Source organism: Phoenix dactylifera, chromosome 3 (assembly GCF_009389715.1).
Source record: "Phoenix dactylifera cultivar Barhee BC4 chromosome 3, palm_55x_up_171113_PBpolish2nd_filt_p, whole genome shotgun sequence".
Classification (NCBI taxonomy): domain Eukaryota; kingdom Viridiplantae; phylum Streptophyta; class Magnoliopsida; order Arecales; family Arecaceae; genus Phoenix; species Phoenix dactylifera.
In genome coordinates this window covers 16586990-16607663 of record NC_052394.1, presented here as the reverse complement: position 1 = coordinate 16607663, position 20674 = coordinate 16586990, and the positions used below count along the sequence as shown (strand labels likewise).

General features: G+C 41.7%; 1 pseudogene; it reads left to right on the top strand.

The window, feature by feature from the left end:
- Positions 1-14174: 14174 nt before the first annotated feature.
- On the top strand, positions 14175-19211 carry LOC120110116 (annotated as a pseudogene).
- The last annotated feature ends 1463 nt before the right edge of the window (positions 19212-20674 follow it).

The following is a 20674-nucleotide window of genomic DNA, read 5'->3' as shown; positions in this document are numbered from 1 at the left end:
ACCTGAACCCGACCTGTTTAATAAACAGGTCACCTGACCGACCCGTTTAAGACCCGTTTAAGGAAAGAAAAGGATGGGGACCGGCTGCCCGGCTGGATGGGAGGGGAAGAGACGAGAGAAAGAGAGAGAGAGAGAGTCCGAGAGAGGAGGAGAGACCGAGACCGAGAGAGGAGGAGAGATCGAGATCCAGACCGAGAGAGGAGGAGAGACCGAGACCGAGAGAGGAGGAGAGATCGAGATCCAGACCGAGAGAGGAGGAGAGATCGAGATCGAGACCGAGAGGAGGAGAGATCGAGACCGAGAGAGAGAGGAGGGAGAGATCGAGACCGAGAGAGAGAGAGAGAGGAGAGAGATCGAGAGAGAGAGGCGGGAGGGTAAAGGAGAAAAAAAAAATCACTGCTCATCTTCTTCTCCGATCGGCCTCCCTCGCCACGGCCGCGCCCGAGCCGCCTCCCCGCACCGCCCGTGGCCTCCGTCTTGCCGCGTCGCCGCCGGAGCTTCACCGATCGAACTCGAGATCTACCGCGAGGCATGCGACCGCCGCTGTGTTGTCGTTGCAGCGCTGCACCGAGCCGCTGATCGGAACTCGGGATTTCTTTCGTCAAGAGAGGAAGAGCCGGAGAGGTGGGAGGCCAGGAGGTTTCGACGACGAGAGGGAGAGAGCCGGGTCCATCATCCATGGAGGATTGGAGGTTTGGAGGGTTCGACGCGATGGAGGGAGAGATGAGGGACGGAAACGCGACAGAGAGAGGGACGGATGGGTTCGGCCTGACTACCTGTTCCTGACCCCGTGACCCGTCCCATCTCATTAAATCACGCTGGATTGTGGGCTAAGCAACCTGTGGGCTGTGGAGATAGGTAGTTATTGCTTTTCTTTGGGCCAAGGCTTGGGCCACCTTGTCTGATCCAATCCGACCCATATATTAAACGGGTTAAACGGTTTAAACGGGTCAGACATCTAAAACCCGTATCCGACCCAATTAATAAACAGGTTAAACGGGTCGACCTGTTTACAACCCGAACCTGTTTAGGCCAAACCCAAACCTGTTTATGGCGGGTCGAACACGGGTCGGGTTGGCGGGTCGGGTCATATTTTGCCACTCATACACACAAGCGGTATCGAATTAAAGGAGTTCCCCCAGACCCCAACACGGCCCCTCTGACGGAGAGTGCTATGATTCCATACTTAAGTTTTACAGGGTATAGAGTAGGCCCTTCCTCTAGCGCCAACTGTTGTGGACTAAGAGTATCAGCGTTTCTCTCCAGAGGTATTATCCGCTTTAGGGATCGAGGATTGTAGACCCTTATAGGGAGCCACCCATCCATCCCTCACGGTTTTGCCCTTTAAAAGGCGCCTCTGAAGAGAAAGAGGGGAGCCCTTCCATTTAAGGCACAACACTTTTCGTCACACAAGCGATATGGAATTAAGAAGTCCCTCCAGACCCTAACAAAAACGAAATAATATGTTTGTGGACAATCTCTCTTCTAATCACGAAAGTATGGCGTTATGCATCCATTTTGTTGCTAGCTTGCAGGAAGTGGCCTGATGGGATAACATATAGGATGGCTACTTGAAACGCAATTAGGGGGACTACTGTTCAAATAATGTATGTACTTGTAGCCGATCTCTAGTTAGCATCCATCAAATTATAGGGTTATGCATGATGCCTCAGAAATTAAAATAATATAAAATGATAACTGGTGGGTCTCTGCTTTGGAGGCTAATCACTTCAACCTTTCTATTAGCATGATTTTAGGAATCACTTATGTCCTTATATAATTAGATTTGTAATAACCAAAGGCCCCACCCAAAATAGCTAATCGGAAAGTATTATTTGGGTTTCTTGATCTTATATAAGTATCAAAGATTTATTCAGGAATAATCGATGTGGGACTAAATACACGTCCGCATGAGTTTTCATATACTTTTCTCGTTCAAGCTCTGACATCTTTGTCAGGCTAATGGTTCAAATCCATTCAAATCTAATCACAAACGTCATGATTAGCCCGTGGTCAGCCCTAATGGATCCGTGCCGTAGTATCCCCTAGTCCATATAAATTATAGGCTGGAATCGTTCCGATACCCTTTGTAACAACTCATGACTCCATCCAAAATGGCTAGCCGGAAGGAATTATTTGGATTTTTTGATCCTGTATAAATACCCAAGATCTATTCAGTGAATAACCGATGTAGGATTAAACATACACCTATACAAGTCCTCACAAAATTGCTGTTCCTGATTTGAGCTTGATATTTAACCAAATGACTAGAAAACCTCAAGTTTGGAGTCAACAACCGAGAGGCCAACACCAACCAATGTGTTAATTGAGTTTTGTTTTCACTTCTATTTTTGTGCATCTTTTTTGGGGGTGTTCGGGGGTTCTGTAAAATATAATCATTCAATACCTCGGCGCAAGTTTGATCTAAGATATTTTACTAATAGGGGGCGTTTGGTATGGGGTGATCAGCCCAGGATCAAGGGTGATAGGGGTGGAGGTGATGAGATCACCGCGTTTGGTTGCACCACGGTGATCCTACGTGGCGGTGATCCTAAATCACCTCCACTCCTCAAATCACCCTCCAACCCGGTGATGGGATACCCGTCCTTGAGGTCGGGAATCCAAGATCACCCCATGGGGGTGATCCTAAGTTAAAAATTATAGACTAAAATACTCCTCAACCATTTTTTATCTTGAGTCGTTACCTCTTCCTATCTTTGCTCTGATCTCTCCCATCTCTCTACCCTCCTTTCCAGCGAGCGTCAAGGAGTCCGAAGGCATTCAACGGCGACTTCCGACGGAGATCTGAGAGGCCTCAAAGATTCAGGTATGTACTCTGCTCTCCATCGTGTTTTTGTTTTCTGGCCTGCAGAGGGGAGGGGGGTGTGGCAGAGGAGAGGGAGGCTTTCTAAGCCTGACCAAAAGAAAGCAAAGGCCCCATATAAAACGAGAGTAGGAGCTGCCTATAGGTCTTCCCCCTTGATGGAAGGGAGGTGGAGAGTTTCCTGGCCTGCAGAGGGGAGGGGGGGTGCGGAGGAGAGGGAGCAAAGACCCCATATAAAACGGGAACAAGAGCTGCCTATGGGTCTTCCCCCTTGATGGAAGGGAGGTGGAGAGTTTCCTGGCCTACAGAGGGGAGGGGGGGGTGCGGAGGAGAGGAAGCAAAGACCCCATATAAAACGGGAACAGGAGCTGCCTACGGGTCTTCCCCCTTGATGGAAGGGAGGTGGAGAGTTTCCTGGCCTGCAGAGGGGAGGGGGGGGGTGTGGAGGAGAGGTAGGCTTTCAAAGCCTAACCAAAAGGAAGCAAAGGCCCCATATAAAATGGGAACAGGAGCTACCTACGGGTCTTCCCCCTTGATGGAAGGGAGGTGGAGAGTTTCTTGGCCTGCAGGGGGGAGGGGGGAGAGGAGTGGGAGGCTCCTTACCTGATCCAGTGTGAAGCAAAGGACCCATATAAAACGGAAATAGGAGCTGGCTACGAGTCTTCCCCCTTGATGGAAGGGAGGTGGAGAGTTTCCTGGCCTGCAGAGGGGTTGATAGTTGTTGTGCTATGATGTTGCAGTTGCTGCTTCGAGTACAGGAGATGGTGGGATGAGATTTTTATTAGTTAGATGGAGTGAAAGTATCATAATGCCCTTGCCAGTGAATAGTTGCTGTGCTGTGAATTTATATACCATGCCTGTGAATTTGTCCCTTTCTGGACAAATTCTTTCCTTCACCTTGACCATGAAGTGCCATGGGATAACCTATTCCTATTCTGGTCTTGCTTGACATGGTAAAGATAAGTTCATAGATAAGTTCCTTATGTGGTTTTCTTTTGAGATTAAAAGAAAGTTTGCCATGTAAAATTAAATTGTTTGCATTATTGTTTGCGGTAATGGCTCGATTCCCAAGATCAAGGCATTTGCAGTTACTTGGTGTCTTACTTTTTCGAATGAAAATGATGGAGCACATATACTTCAGCATACAATTGCTTACTACTTTCATATTTAGCAATCAATCTAATTTGAGATTAAGATGGAAAATGGATTTAGTTAGTAGGCAGTACATAAGGTCTATGAATTTGGGTAAAATTGTGTTTGATAGTGACTTAGCCTCTGTTGAAAATATACGGATGGATAGGAGAGCCTTTCACAATTTATGTCATTTACTAAAAACACAAGGAAGACTCAAATCCTCTAAAAACATGGATGTAGAGGAAACGGTTGCCATATTTTTACATATAATTTCACATGATGTAAAGAATAGGATAATTAAGAGACAAGTCGCCCGTTCTAGCGAGACAATAAGTAGACAATTTCATGATGTTCTCAACTCTGTGCTACGTAAGGCTGCAAATGGGTCGGGTCGACCCGTGACCCGACCCGACCCGACCCGCGTAGACCCGACCCGACCCGAATTTTAGGACCCGCGGGTCCGGGTCGGGTCCTAAAATTGGACCCGAATCATTTTCTGGGTCGGGTCTGGGTTTACCAAACGGACCCGACCCGACCCGAATGGACCCGAAGAGAGAGAGAGAGGAAAAGCAAAAGAAAGTCTTTTCTTTTTTTTTTCTTTTTTTTTTTTTTTGGCGTGGGTTGTGGTACTGTTGGTCAGTGTGGGAGGATAGCAAGTTAGCAACAAGCATAGGTTCACAGAATCCAAAGGAACGTCGGCCCGTCAGGATTCTCTCTCGATCTATTACACTGTTGAGACCTCTGGTGTGTAGCTGCCTTTTTTTTTTCCTTCTGTTTTTTGGTTTTTGTTTCTTTTAACTTTTGAAGGGAGAAAGTGAAGGAACACTGCAACTGAATATGGGTCATGTGCCAGTTTTCTGTAATGGAATTGGATTTTGGAAGAAGGTCTGGGATTTTTTTTTGTCCTCGTGAGAGGGGAGCTGGGAGACACCGAGTTCCGTCCAATCAGTCATATAGATAAAAAATAGTGTGATATGAAATTTGGCTTGTAGACCGACTTAGTTAGTGAGTCATGGGTCATCTGTTCTGACTGGAGCTCAATTGCAAAGTCTTTCAAGTCATGGGTCACCTAGCACCTCATAATTATGGTATGACCAAATTAGATTTGTCCAAATTTTTTCCCAAAAGCACAAAAAATTGGACCCGATCGGACCCGGACCCAACCCGAATCAGACCCGGACCCGACCCGAACCCGACTCGGACCCGACCCGACCCAACCCGATCTTCAACCGGGTCGGGTCCGGGTCCAAAATTGGGACCCGAACAAAAAACCGGGTCGGATCGGGGTCACCTAGGACCCGACCCGACCCATTTGCACCCCTAGTGCTACGTCTCCATTCCATGTTGTTACGGAAACCTGAAGCTGTGATGGAGAACTGTACAGATGAGAGGTGGAAGTGGTTCAAGGTACTCTTTACCACTACTTTAGTTGTATCAATTAAATTATACTACTAAACTAAATAAACTATCTTATAAATGTAGAACTGCCTCGGAGCACTTGATGGAACATACATAAAGGTCAATGTAGAGGAGGCCGACAAGCCTAGGTATCGAAGTCGCAAGGGTGAGATTGCTACTAATGTCCTTGGTGTTTGTACTCGAGACATGCAATTCATTTATGTATTGCCTGGGGGGAGGGATCAGCTACTGATTCTCGAGTGCTTCGAGATGCCATTTTGAGGAGAAATGGCTTAAAGGTGCCCCAAGGTAAGTAAAAAAATGATAAATAGAATAGCCAAATTCTCATACCAAGTGATGCATTATTTATTTTGATAGTAATTATCGTATTTTACAATATACAGGTTACTATTATCTATGTGATGCTGGATACGCAAATGCTGAAGGCTTTTTGGCTCCTTATAGAGGACAAAGATACCATTTGAATGAGTGGAGACAGAGTCAACAACCCACAAATGCTCATGAGTTCTTTAACATGAAGCACTCTCGGGCTAGGAATGTTATAGAGAGGTGCTTTGGGTTGCTAAAAGGAAGATGGGCAATTCTAAGGTCTCAGTCATTTTACTCTGTAAAAACCCAATGTAGAATCATTAGTGCTTGTTGTCTTCTTCACAACTTTATCAGAGAAGAAATGCCTATTGACCCAATGGACATCGAGGTTGTTGAGGATGTCACTAGCTCACAAGAGGAAGAAGTTAGTGATAGGATAACCTATGTAGAGACAAGTGATGCTTGGGCTGCTTTCAGAGAGAATTTGGCGAATGATATGTTCGAGCAATGGATGAATAGTCGAAATGCATAGGCTAATATGTTTAATGAAATTTCTATTTGTACATGAACAATTTTTTGAGAATATTTTTGTAATGTCATCATCTATTTTGCTGTATTTTATCTATTATGAACAATTACTTGTGTCCAATGTGTGCAATATATTATTCTTTCTGTCTAATTTTTAGGATGGAAGAACAACTTTTTCAAGGGAATAAAAAAGCAAATACAAGAGCAGACAGAACTACTTCCTTGAAAAGAATTTGGACAAAGACTGAAGATGCAAAGCTGGTTGAGTGCCTTATTGAGGTAGTGAATGCTGGTGGTTGGAAGGGTGATAATGGCACATTTAGGCCAGGATTTCACCAGCATTTGGAGAGAATGATGGAAAAAAAGCTTCCTGGTTGTGGATTGAGAGGAAATTCACACATTGAAAATCATGTGAAGTTACTAAAAAAGCAATACAATGCAATTGCAGAAATGTTAGGACCAAACTGCTCGGGATTTGGATGGAATGATAGAGAGAAATGTGTGGTTGCAGATAAAGATGTTTATGACCTATGGGTGAAGGTATTACATAAATATATGCTTTCTAAGTTTGCTTTAAACTAATGCCTTTTCAATATAATTCTTCACTTGTTTGTATCTCTAGAATTGTTTAATAATTTTTGTTTTGTGTTGACAGAGTCATCCCCATGCAGCTGGCCTGAGAAACAAGCCTTTCCCTTATTATGAAGACTTGTCAATTGTGTTTGGTAAGGATAGAGCAAATGGAGAGGGTGCAGAGGATCCAGCTGATGCTTGTGAACAAATTGAGAAAGAGGAGGAAGCTTTAGGTGATACTATGAGTTTGGGAGATGATATGGATGCTGAGGGAGGTTCTCCGAATGCAATAGATGCACCACCATTTATTTGCCAACCTACAAGCGTTGGTACTAGTACTGCAACAATTGGCAAGAAAAAAGGAAGCTTAGTAAGTAAAAAGAGAAAGCACAATGATACTATCATAGAGAAGTTGGTCACTGAGATGGGTAAGATAAGTAGTGCATGTGAAGGGAGTAAGGAAGACTTCAAAAAAATTGTAAACTTTTTTGAGAAGAAGGGGGCAAAGTGATGAGAGGCGTATGGCTTTGTTTGAGGAGATTATGAAGATTGAAGATTTAAGTGAGGATGATATATTGATTGCTGGCGAGGTCATTAGCAAAGATAAGTCCAAAATTGACTTCTTTTTTACCCCTGCCTCAACAGTTCAAGAGAAGATATGTGCTAAAACAGTTAGAGGGTGGTCCATATAGACCCTCATTTGACTTTGATCCAGTGTGATGCTACCTAGACCTCCTCACAATTATACTTTAGATGTTTGTGGATTTCGTGGAGTTTTGATGTTTATGGATTTTTATTGATTTGGGTGTTACAATTTTTAGTGTTATCAGAATATATGCTGCTGTTTTGCCTTTTCTATCTAAATTATATCCAGGACATTTTCTCCATTCTCCTTTCTTTTCTCATTATCAAATGGAAATTATGTGCTGCAACAGCTCATCTTGAAATTTTGCAATACCAAAATTGGCGGCATATTGCATTCAGGATAATTGGTGACAATGGAAATATGTAGCATTTCGCTAAATCGCTTGGATATTGCTGATTGTCCTTAAGTAATTTGTCTCTTTTGGTCATTGCCGATTCTGCATTCTTAGTATTAGCAGTATATATGCTGCTATTTTGCTTTTCAATCTAAATTATATCCAGGACATTCAACCATTCCCCTCTCTTTTCTCATGATCAAATGGAAATTATGTGCTGCAACAGCTCATCTTGAAATTTTGGCGGTACCAAAATTGGCGGCATACTACATTAAGGATAATTGGTCACACTGAAAATATGTGGCATTTCGCTAGATCGCTTGGTCATTGTCTCTATAGTAAATTTTATTAGCATGAATGGTCGTCAAAGAATTAAAAAGAATTTTTTTATAGGGGGATAAGCAAAAGAAACTTATTAAGGGCTACTAATAGTAGAATATGTGACAAAATTACGGACCTATTACAGGAATTAGTATATTGACATGTGTTTTTAATTTATGAGAATTAAAAACACATAAAAAATCTTACTAAGATATATCAGGGGTATTTGTGGTATTATGTGGTCGGTGATCTTGGATCCCCGTACCATACCAAACAAGTTACTCATGGATACCCAGGGATTATTAATCACTGGACCATGGCCAACCAAACACAGTGATCTTAGATTACTGGGGATCAAATCACCCCAGTATTCGAATCACTGAGGATCTTAGATCACCAATTCACCATGGTGATCCTGTTGGGGTTACCAAACGCCCCCATAGAGTTAGGTGCCGATCAACCGAGCTATGAATATTGGCCATAAGCTGGCCAATATGATTGTTGCCTTCACAATATTATTGAACCTGGCCTAAGTAAATCCAATTTGATCCAATAAAAAGTAGTGCTCTGCAAACTTAGAGCTTATCTGAATGGAATTTGACAAACTACTAAGTAAATGGTTGGATATGAGAGAATTGCATAGCCATGCTATGCAAGACATAATGTTCTTGATTTTTAACACTGTTGAACTTCACAAGCAGTGAGCAATTATTAGACAGGTCTAAAACTTTTTAGGGATTTGACATGTGCATTGCTAAAATTAATCCTATTTTGCTAGTAGCCTAAGCTGTTCTTTGTATCTGCATGTTAACATTGTAATTGTGTAAATTGCATGCAATTTTTTTGACTTTTCTGAAATAATGGTAAGAGCACCACTTTTTTTAGTTTGATTTTAAAATCTCTTCTCAATTGATGAGCTCATGAAAGAAGTCCCCAATGGTAAATTGGTGTGAATCCACCCCCTAGGGTTAGAGACATTTGCAAAGAGGTTAAAGGAAATATTCTGCAAATGTTCACTAAATAGACAATTAATATAAATGACAACACTTTCAATAACCCTATTGCGGAGGTGATCACAGGCTTTCTGGCCTGCCCGGCTCGCCCAGCCCGGCCCGAAATTTTTCGGGCTTGGGCATTGAAAGAGAGCCCATTGGTCGGGCCTGGGCAGGAAAAACGGCCCGATCAAAAAAATCGGGCCGGGCCTGAAAACTTTTAAAAATGATCCGGTTCAGCCCGGCCCGACTATAAAACAGTAAAATATAATATATTAAAAAACATTAAGAAACAAAACTAAAGCCCTAATTCCTAAACCCCCCCCCCCTCCCCCTTCCCCTCGTTGAGACCCCCCCCCCTTCCCTCACTGAGTGCCGCCGCCCCCCCTTCCCCTCGCGGAGAACCACCGCCCCCTGTAGCCGGTTTCCGCCGGCTTCCCTGTAGCCGCCGCCTCCTCTCGGTTTCCACCGGTGTCGTCGCCGCCGCCTCCTCTCGGTTTCCGCCGGTGTCGTCGCCGCCGCCTCCTCTCGGTGTCCTTCTCCCCCGGACGGCAACCTCCGCGGCTCCGGTCACCGACTCACAGTCGCCGGTAAGATCTCTCCTCCTCCTCCTCCTCTTCGAGCTCGATTCCGGATGAATTTTGCCCAAGCTTGGAAGTAAAGCCCCATATAGCTTCAAGCCCGGATGGAAGAGAGAGAGAGAAAGAGAGAGAGAGAGGTGGGGGGAGCGAGAGAGCTCAGAACTCGGAGGTGGGACTCTGGAGCTTCCCCATCGGGCCGGTTTTTTAGGTGGGGGGGGGAGAGGGAGGTGGCTACGAGTCTTCCCGTGGGTGGACCCAGTCGAAACTCTGAGGAAGAAACTCTGAGGAAGAAAGATCCACTGTTCATCCCGTGACCCAGTCGAAACTCTGAGGAGTTCAGCCCCTACAGCGAGAACGGGAGGCTGGCCGGGCTAGGCCAACCACGGTGATGAAACCGAAGTCGGCCATTAGACATCACGGTGATGGAGCAATAGAAAAAGAGCAATAGGCCCAAACGAGAACGAAGATGAAAGAGAGAGGGAGAGAGAACATGATACCTCAATGGAACCACAGTCGGCCGACGATAGGAGGCTCGCCTTCGGCTTGGACCGCCGACCGGCGATGAGCGACGAGGTTCAGGGATCGAAGAGGCGGTGGAGGCGGAGAGACGAGAAGTCGAGAACCCTAGCCGCTGATCGATGATTTCTTTTTCTGTTGGTTGAAGGGTTTGACTGTTGATTTTTGATTAGGATCGGGGCTCTTCGAGAGAAGAAGAGCCCGGCGAACCAGCGGTTAGGATTTCGACCCCTGCATCAGTTGGTCTGATCAGACCACTTACCTCAATTTTCCGGGCCAAACATCGGCCCAGATATCGGGCCGGATCCGGGCCTGTCCGGGCTCGATTTGCAGACTCAAACAGGCCAACACAACTACCGGAGCCGGCCAGAAATATATTCGGGCCCTAATTTTGAACCTGAATCTGATCCCAATTTCTTGGGCATAGCCATAGCCCGACCCGAAGTCGGACTGACCCGGGCCCACTTCCCGTCTTACTTAAAGTGAATTGTACATAAACACTGATGTATCATATTTATATACAGATCCCTAAAAAATAAAATTAATCACCCATATATCCCTAAACTTTGCATATTGGACAATCTAACGAGCACAAAATTAGTCAAGGGTCTTATTGACTTGCTTCTCTTGAATTTGAACATATGCTGGTATGAGTATCTTTTCTCCTTTCCCTTCTAATGCCTTTTTTTTCAAGGAGGCAATAGGGTTATTGAAAGTGTTGTCATTATATTAATTGTCTATTTAGTGAACATTTGCAGAATATTTCCTTTAACCTCTTTGCAAATGTCTCTAACCCTAGGGGGTGGATTCACACCAATTTACCATTGGGGACTTCTCTCATGAGCTCATCAATGAAAAGAGATTTCAAAATCAAACTAAAAAGAGTGGTGCTCTTACCATTATTTCAGGAAAGTCCAAAAAAATTGCATGCAATTTACACAATTACAATGTTAACATGCAGATACAAAGAACAGCTTAGGCTACTAGCAAAATAGGAATTAATTTAGCAATGCACATGTCAAATCCCTAAAAAGTTTTAGACCTGTCTAATAATTGCTCACTGCTTGTGAAGTTCAACAGTGTTAAAAATCAAGAACATTATGTCTTGCATAGCATCGCTATGCAATTCTCTCATATCCAACCATTTACTTAGTAGTTTGTCAAATTCCATTCAGATAAGCTCTAAGTTTGCAGAGCACTACTTTTTATTGGATCAAATTGGATTTACTTAGGCCAGGATCAATAATATTGTGAAGGCAACAATCATATTGGCCAGCTTATGGCCAATATTCATAGCTCGGTTGATCGGGCACCTAACTCTATGGGGGCGTTTGGTAACCCCAACAGGATCACCATGGTGAGTATTGCCCCCTTTAAAAAAAAGGCATTAGAAGGGAAAGGAGAAAAGATACTCATACCAGCATATGTTCAAATTCAAGAGAAGCAAGTCAATAAGACCCTTGACTAATTTTGTGCTCGTTAGATTGTCCAATATGCAAAGTTTAGAGATATATGGGTGATTAATTTTATTTTTTAGGGATCTGTATATAAATATGATACATCAGTGTTTATGTACAAATTCACTTTAAGTAAGACGGGAAGTGGGCCCGGGTCAGTCCGACTTCGAGTCGGGCTATGGGCTATGCCCAAGAAATTGGATCAGATTCAGGTTCAAAATTAGGGCCCGAATATATTTCGGGCCGGCTCCGGTAGTTGTGTTGGCCTGTTTGAGTCTGCAAATCGAGCCCCGGACAGGCCCGGATCCGGCCGATATCTGGGCCGATGTTTGGCCCGGAAAATTGAGGTAAGTGGTCTGATCAGACCAACTGATGCAGGGGTCGAAATCCTGACCGCTGGTTTGCCGGGCTCTTCTTCTCTCGAAGAGCCCCGATCCTAATCAAAATCAACAGTCAAACCCTTCAACCAACAGAAAAAGAAATCATCGATCAGCGGCTAGGGTTCTCGACTTCTCGTCTCTCCGCCTCCACCGCCTCTTCGATCCCTGAACCTCGTCGCTCATCGCCGGTCGGCGGTCCAAGCCGAAGGCGAGCCTCCTATCGTCGGCCCGACTGTGGTTCCATTGAGGTATCATGTTCTCTCTCCCCTCTCTCTTTCATTCTTCGTTCTTGTTTGGGCCTATTGCTCTTTTTTTATTGCTCCATCACCGTGATGTCTAATGGCCGACTTCGGTTTCATCACCGTGGTTGGCCTAGCCCGGCCAGCCTCCCGTTCTCGCTGTAGGAGCTGAACTCCTCTTCCAGCGCCGTCGCCGCCACCGCCTCCTTGAGCGGCATCGGTGGCCGCATCACATTCGTCTTGCTTGCCGCCAGACTTCCTAGCCGCCGCTGCTCCGCCTTCTTCCCAGTGCCGCTCCGGTACTTGAGCCGGACCCGAGCGGGCTGGTTCTCGACGGTGGGGTTGGCGGTGGCGGATGCTGGAAGTTCGGCAGGGGAGGCGGCGGCGGAGGAGACTTGCTCGGTCGTGGGATCGTCGGCTTAGTGCATGAGGGGGCGAGGGGAAGGGGTTTTCTTCTTCTGGTGGTAAGTGGGGGTGGAATTCAGGGTGGAAGGAGTGATGGATTGGGGATTTGGGACGACGCCGGCCATCCTGTTATATTCTATTTCTTTTACTTTCTGTTCTTTTTTCATTTATTTCTTTCTTGCGAATTGTATTAATAGATTTTTATTAATACAGTGTTATTAACTTATTATAATAGGATGAATCTGAGAGATGGATTTGTTTTTCAATCCCTCTTCCACCTGTTCTGTCAGTCACTAGGGAAGCTAAATAAGAAATTTATCTGGGAAAACCCAAAGATAATTACAATTTTTATATATAAGTTAATGTGCATAGAAATAATTATGCTTATAGCTAACAATAAATATATATTTTTTGAATAGTTCATTGCACCACTTCCATCCTGCTCTAGTCCATGCGCTGGTTGATAGGATGGTAACACGACTCGCTTGTTCTTTTTTTTTTAATGCCTGTTTGCGTGATTCAGTAGAATTTATACTGATTCTCCTGCTGAATTCATGGAACGGCAAACCTATTCGAGTATGGCACACATCAACCAACACCTCCTAGTCCAAATCCTGTTGAGAGAAAAAGATCTTCATGGATCATTTTTACAGATCAATAGGTCTACAAGCTAGGAATTAGATGGAGTTTTGGCATGCTCTTAGAAGACAGGTGAGTGGGCCAACGGGCAGCATATTTCTGCAAGAATATCTAAGCAGGTCCTTAATGTGAAAGTAAATCCCTTTAAAATTTAAGTTTGTGGGTGCAGGAGGACAAATATATAAATTTTTAAGTGGCGCATACAAGCGAATATGCCGTTATAACTGACCAGCAGTCAAATAACGGCTGTTATTTAAATATCTGTATCCGTTATGACGTATGTAATGTAATGGACCCTGCTCCAAAACCATTACAACGGCCGTTAATTTAAACCATGCCTGTGGCGACTTTTTTTTCCAACTCGAATCAGGTCCAATGTGACACCGAATCACACGTTGGAGACTGACATAAACCTGAACTCTCAACACCCCCCGGGTCTCAACAGAAGAAGAGGCCTAGAACTCTTCTATTTGCTCTTCGACCATCCTCTCTGGGTTTCAAGGCACCAACCAGCTGGTTTTGAGCTTCCAATCAGCCTTTTTTCTTCTCTCTTCTCTATTGGTACCCCCCCTCATAATCTTTTTTTTTTTTATTTTTTCCATTCATTCTCAGTTATTCTCGGTATCTATGGATTAAGCTGGTAGGTGGAAAATAGAATTTCCTGCATTATAATTGATTTATATCTGGTTTTTCATCTCAAAGATGTGCTTTTTTTAAAATACACGCGGCGCCACACACACAGATATATATTTGCGTGCCTGGAATTGAATTTGTTTGGACAAGTTTCATGTTGATAGGAATTGGCTGCAGGATTGATTCACTTATTGCTGTAGTGGTGATTGCTTGATCCGGTCTCGAAGATGTCGTTCGCTGAGGAATGCTATCCCTCGACGGGCTCACAAGGAACGTGCTCAAACCGTGAGTGAACTGCTTTACTGTGCCCCTTCTTATTTGTGCCCTCTCTCTTTTCCAATTCTTTAATTATTTTGGTTTAATCCTCAGTCAAGCGAGGAAGAAGTTTTGGGTTTCTTTGAGAAGCATAAAGATTATGTTTGAGAGCTCAGGCATTCCACAAGAAGGAAGAGACTTTTGAGGGTAGGAATATCTATTTTATTTCTTATAGCTTTCGTCACTTTATTTAAATTCACGAAGAACTGAAGATTGTATCACTTTGTTTATGTTAAGGAAGAATTAAAGATTGCTATGTCTAATTCTAATTTGTTGGTGTTTGACAGAGGTTGAAGGAGAAGGTTGGCTTTTAGGAATCCAGATGAGTTCTATTTCAAGATGATCAACACAAGAACTGTTCATTGGAATTCACAGACCAAAGTTAGAGGAATTTTATTTTCTAAATATTTGAGTCTTGTGTTGGTTTTGTTGGTTTGTTTTGTCTCAAGATTAATGATATGCTTTTCAGGAGTGAAGCAAACAAGTACACCCAGGAGGAACTCATGCTGATGAAGACTCAAGACATAGGATACATCCTTCAGAAAGTTCAAAGTGAAAAGAAGGTTTGTGAGTAACATGTCTAGGCTGTTCTTTTTGTGGCTTGCTGCAATTGTTCTTGTTTCATATCTCATGACTTTTAAGTTGCTGTAGAAAATTGAAAGGCTGAGTTCTGCACTTCATGAACTGGATAATCAGCCATCAAACCGACATGTTTACTATGCTGAAGATAGGTATGGCCTTCTCATCTTCTACTGCCAATTTTATAGATGACGGTTTGGACATGGGGACAGAAAAATTTTGGCTGTAAAAGTAGAAGAATGCCAAAATTGTAGTTGTAAATGTATTCTATTAGATATTGGGATTGGAAACTAGGAAATAAAATATTTTGGTGGGGCATGGAACATTTTGATGTCAGTCCAATGTTTCTTTTAGGGCGACCAAGTCCTCTCATGTTTTGGTGACAACGTCCCCATACAATTTGGGTTAGAGAGTACCTCTGTTTTAATTGTGGTCCTCATTGCATGCATTTGCGCCTGCATATGAAAATGCAATTAGTGACCTCACTGAATCAACCACATAATGGAACCATTAGGTTCTTATGAGCCTCAAGCAGCATGCTTATGTAGCTTGAGCTCTATCTTGGTGAGTGCACTCAGACGACTCACCAAAGTACGAAAGACAGGCCAGAAAATTGATTCCTATTTGAAGATGCATAATTGCATGGATAAGCTCACGCTGACCTATCAATTTTGGATCCAATCTAGATTTTTCTTGGGAGGTATCAGGAAGGAATTGGAATGTAATAATATCGATTCATACAGAAGAATATGTTCTCTATGATTCAAAATCGTGGTATAACGGTACTCCCTTTGTTTCCGGTCATGGAATAGGTGAAATAAATCAATAAATGGATTTTTTTTTTCAAGAATGAAATTTATTAGAATTGTCCTCCAGTTCATTCCTTTGGATCCATATCACGTCCCATCAGACAGTTTTCTCATTCCTCTCCTTTTTTATTTTTTAATGGCTGGACTTAATTGTTGTGTTAGTCACTTGAAATGTTGAGCATCAGAAATAGGTGGGTATTATTAATTTCTTTAGATTAACATGCCCATGCTAAACTAAAATGAGCCTTCAACAGGCTGTGCAACTGTATGCTTGATTTTTTTTTCTTTAGCTTTTTTTGAATATGTACGCATTTCCAATTATTTAATTATTTTATTTTATTTTTATGATTTGTATTTGCTTTACTATTTTTAGAATACCAACCAGATTTTGTGATTGCATGTGGTATACACTATGCAGTATGCTAGCCACTTGCATACCATGGTCATAAAAGTTATTATGGGTCATAGCATGCCAGCAGGTTGTTGCCGTTTGAAATAGAGCTATATTTGAACATGGGCAAGGCAAGAGATCAGCTCAAGCACAAAATGATGACAAGAACACCAAAATGCTGCTACACCACATAATGACAAATTGTCTGTTTGTATCTTTTGGGAAAAAATAGAGCTGTATTTGAACAGAAAGGAAACAACATTTTGGGGCTGATAAATTTCAGTAGGACTATGCTCTAAGTGTATTTTGAATTTCAATTGCTTAGTGAATCTCCAATATAGTATCTAAGCTGGATCTTTTGGAGAAAACTGAGAACACAAATTCATTTGAGTGATATTTCCAAATAAAATTGATTTTTTATTAATGAGAAGTGGAAAATAAAATAGATTTGGTTACTATCTTACTGAAGCTAAGGTGCCTGCCTGCATTTACTGTATCATTTATACATCTACTATACAGACATTAGATTGTTTTGTCTACAATTTTGGTTTGTATGGAATCTTGGTTGCTTGTGTAGTTGTGTTGCAGTACTTTCCATTTGAGTTTGATTTGTCTTAGGATTCAGATGTGTTTATCATAATATCACCGATCAGGCTCTAAATTTTTATCCAACACCAATAATTCAATGACCTGCGTGGGGAAGGTTAGAATCAGTTAACAATATGTTAAATGAGCTTAACAAGATCTGACAATTTTGACAGACAATTGTCCATGTGATAGATGTGTATGTCCTGTTTTATTCTCATTGACAAACACCTATTGTCCTATAAACAATAAGCTATTCCTTATTCAGCTGGTGCATTACAAATCCTGATATCTTAAATTGATTAGTGATATTGCAATTGCCAATATTCTAGGTAATATCTGTTTTCTTGGGTCCAATCTCTTTTGCTTGGTCCTACGATGTTCTGTTAAATCTTCCCTTCTTTAGTCTTGCAAGAGGAGTGGTGATATTGTATTATTAATAGAAGCTCCTGATTTTGTTTCAACTTAAAAAAGGAGCTCTTTGGCCCTCTCTAGCTGTAGATATGGTTTTGCAAAATTAGCAAATATTTCAATACCGCGGCCAAGCAATAGAAGAAATGTATGTTAGATTAATGCCAGGTGAGAGGAGCTTTTGTCATTTCTGTGTGTCTCATGACATTTTTTCTCCTTTCATTTTGCTATGATAATTGCCTTCTAAATAAATAGAAGGAAAGAAAGAATATTATGAAAACCATATGTGGCACTATGTCTTTATGAAACATGATTATTGGTTGCACGTACTTCCAGTTTTTCTGTAGGTGTTGAAACCACTTTTTTTTTTTTATTAGTCGAATTCTTTTTAAATCTCTATTCATCTCATTCTTAGATGAATTCTTTTTAACTTCTCTATTCATCTCATTCTTACATGTCTACTAAGATGATATTTTTCCATGTTGTATTAGGGAAGAAGCTAAAGAAATACAATCAAGATCATCACAGACGAGTAATTCACCTGCTTTTGAAAATGTGCCGAATCGTATAAAGAAGTAAGTATTTTTTAATTGGGAGAAGTTGTAATAATCTTTTACAGAATAAATAGTTGGCTTGATTGATGTTATCTGAGCGTTGAGTAATTTTAAGATGTGTTCAGCTCTAAGCTCATCTGTATATATCTAAATTTTGCTAGCCTAATGAGTTTCTCCTTCAAATACAGGAGAATGTTGTTTGTTAACTTACACAGTGTGGTACTAATTCATTACTTAAAAGTTATTGGGTGGATATGGCATCCCAAAGTGTTTGGAAGAACACATGAATATTGAAAGATCTATAGTTGCGTCTTTTGACTTAGAGACATTAGATATTGTTTAACATTTATATGCAAATTTTTCATTAAATATTTTAATTTTGTAAGTTGAAGATGTGGTATTCTTGTGCGGCAGTCAGACATTTTTTGTATTATTGTGTGTTCATGCGAAATAATTGGTTTTTTGCAACTCAATAACAAAATTAGAATAGCTTGACTCTCTCTCTCTCTCTCTCTCTCTCTCTACTATCAGGTCCTTTTATTTACTTTTCTTTTTCTACATTCTCATTCTTTTATATGATGGTCTTGGCTCTGCTGAAGCTTGACCCATTTTTTTCCGCTAATCATTTGCTCCATTTCAGGAAAACATCTTCTTCTTACAAAGAGTTAGAAGCAAGGAAAAAAAGGGTTCAAGAGCTGGAAAAATTGTATGCGGACATGGCATTGCAAAAGGAATTGCAGGTTTCAAAAAAAATGTTTATACACTATGCTGAAAACTTTGGTGCATCGTTATGCATGATTAGATATGAGTAGACGCTAACACAAATTTTGACACAATTCCCATCAGTATTTTTATTTGGGTCATCTGTACTTGGGTATATTGTGCACAGATTCAGCCTCATCAATTGCATAAAGAGTGACACTCCATAAATTCTGTAGTAGTATTGATGGTTTTGTGCATTTGCATGACTACTATTCTTATTCCTTTTTCTCTCTCCTTTTTTTTTTCTCTGGCACTTTTCTAACGAGCTGCATAATTTCTATTTATGAAGCAGAAACCTGGTCGGAAGCGTAAGCTCCTTGAAGATGAGATAGTTTCCCCAACAACTAAGCCCGTATATAAATGGCGTGCGGAGCGCAAAAGGTAAAGAGCTGTTTTTCTTATTAAGTAAATGATCTATGGCCCTGGTTCTTGGATCAATAGTACTCATATTCTTTTCTGAAAAACTGTTTAGGTGATCTTTTGGCCACCTTCTGGGTGAGAAAGCCAGATTGAACTGAATAGGTGGAGCCAGCAAGAGAAATCTGAAAGGTCATTCTGCTTTGTTATTTTATATTGTGCGTTCAATTAGAGTTCTCATTATTGGTGTATTGACATATGGGAGATATTCCCTGCATCTTCTACCTGATTAAGAACTCTGAGCATTAAACCATTTTGTTAGCATAGAAAAGTCTCCTCTCAAATCATTAGAAAAGCTAGTTTCTGTCAGTTTTGGGCAGCTTCATAGAAGTTTCCCATTATTGACTCATTATTCATCGAACCATACGGATCGATCTAGCAATGATGGAATGTATATTCTGTTTACTGAATCACATGAAATTTCAGTCAACTCCATATATGTAATGTAATTTATTTCAGCTCAGCTCTGTACTTGGCCAAGACACCGTTACAGAAAATGTCCAAACCGGGGACTTAGGGATCCAACCTGTCGACCTTGTTGAACTATATTGTGACGGACCAGGATGATCAGGATAGGATTCTTATAAACTATGTAATGTAATGTTAGAAGGCTGCACAAATCAGTTGTTGCTCAAAGCTGCTATTATGTCCATCATGCGTGACTGCTAACAAACTTGTATTTAGATGTTTCTCGGCCTTTTTCCTATGATAATGCTGATTCTTGTGGTTGCTAATGTGGTTAAACTGGCTTGCTACTGCCTCGTTGAACTGCAATGCTGATGTATAACTTATATTTTGAACGAATTGGGAATTTCCATTTGGATCAAATTTATTTGATCTTGCAGGAGGATAAAGACAACATTTTTTTGTCATTGAATTTGATGAAGATGATTTCACATAACACAGGTATTAGGATTTTCTTTGGACATGATGCTATGGTAATCTGAATATTTGAAGCCTCTCTTAGGCCTATCTACCACTGTTTTTGGTGCATAGAAGTTTGATTCTTGAAAATGTTTTGAGGTGCAAAATTATCTGCATGAAGAGGAAGGTGTTTTTGTTTCTTTTTTTTTTTGTGTGTGTGAAAGAAATAGAACTTTTCTTAAGATAGGACACTACTTGGGCATCAAATAGTTTTTAAGAGGCCGGTAGAAAATTGACCAGTCTGAGGTTGGTTTAATTTAACCTTGGCATGGTGAGCTCTTCCGCATGTGGACTAGCCGTTTTTGGCGAGGGAAGTGGAACATGTCATAAATTCAGCTTATAGTCTAGGAAATAGCGGTAGCCGAAGTGCCAAGCTGCCCTGTGATCTGATTCCATCAGTGCAAAGATTTTCGCTGCGGCACTCTAATTCCTTCCTATTTGCATACCATGCGAGGTAGCCATAGCGTACATGCATCATTAATTTGTACCCTGCATTACCAATCTACTCATTCCAGTTATCAGAATTATCCTTCAGTCACAAACCGGGGTATGTGAAATAATATTATATTAGTAGATTTGTCAACTCTCTTTCTCTCTCTCTGTGGGTGTGCGCGCTAGAGTGGTTACATCCTCGGCGCCATCATTTCCGTAAACCCAGTGTAAACTAATAGAGTGGTTTTCAATTATATCAAGTAAAGCAGCTTTGCATCTGGGAAAATAGTCAGGGACCTAATGGAAATACTCCATGTACTTTGAAGCCATTAATTATGATTCTCGCGAGGCTAATTGAAATTTAACAGCAAGTGCTGACCATGATGGAACTCCGTGAGGCAAAAGGTAAGGTACAACATGACTTGTGGCCGAAAGGAATGAAAAATAGCTCACCCCTTCACCGGCCTAGCTTATCTTTTGGTACTCAAATGATGATCTAGCTTTAGCCTGACAACACAAAGTTTAATTAAATGGAGACAACCAAATCTAGATGAGCAATGATTGA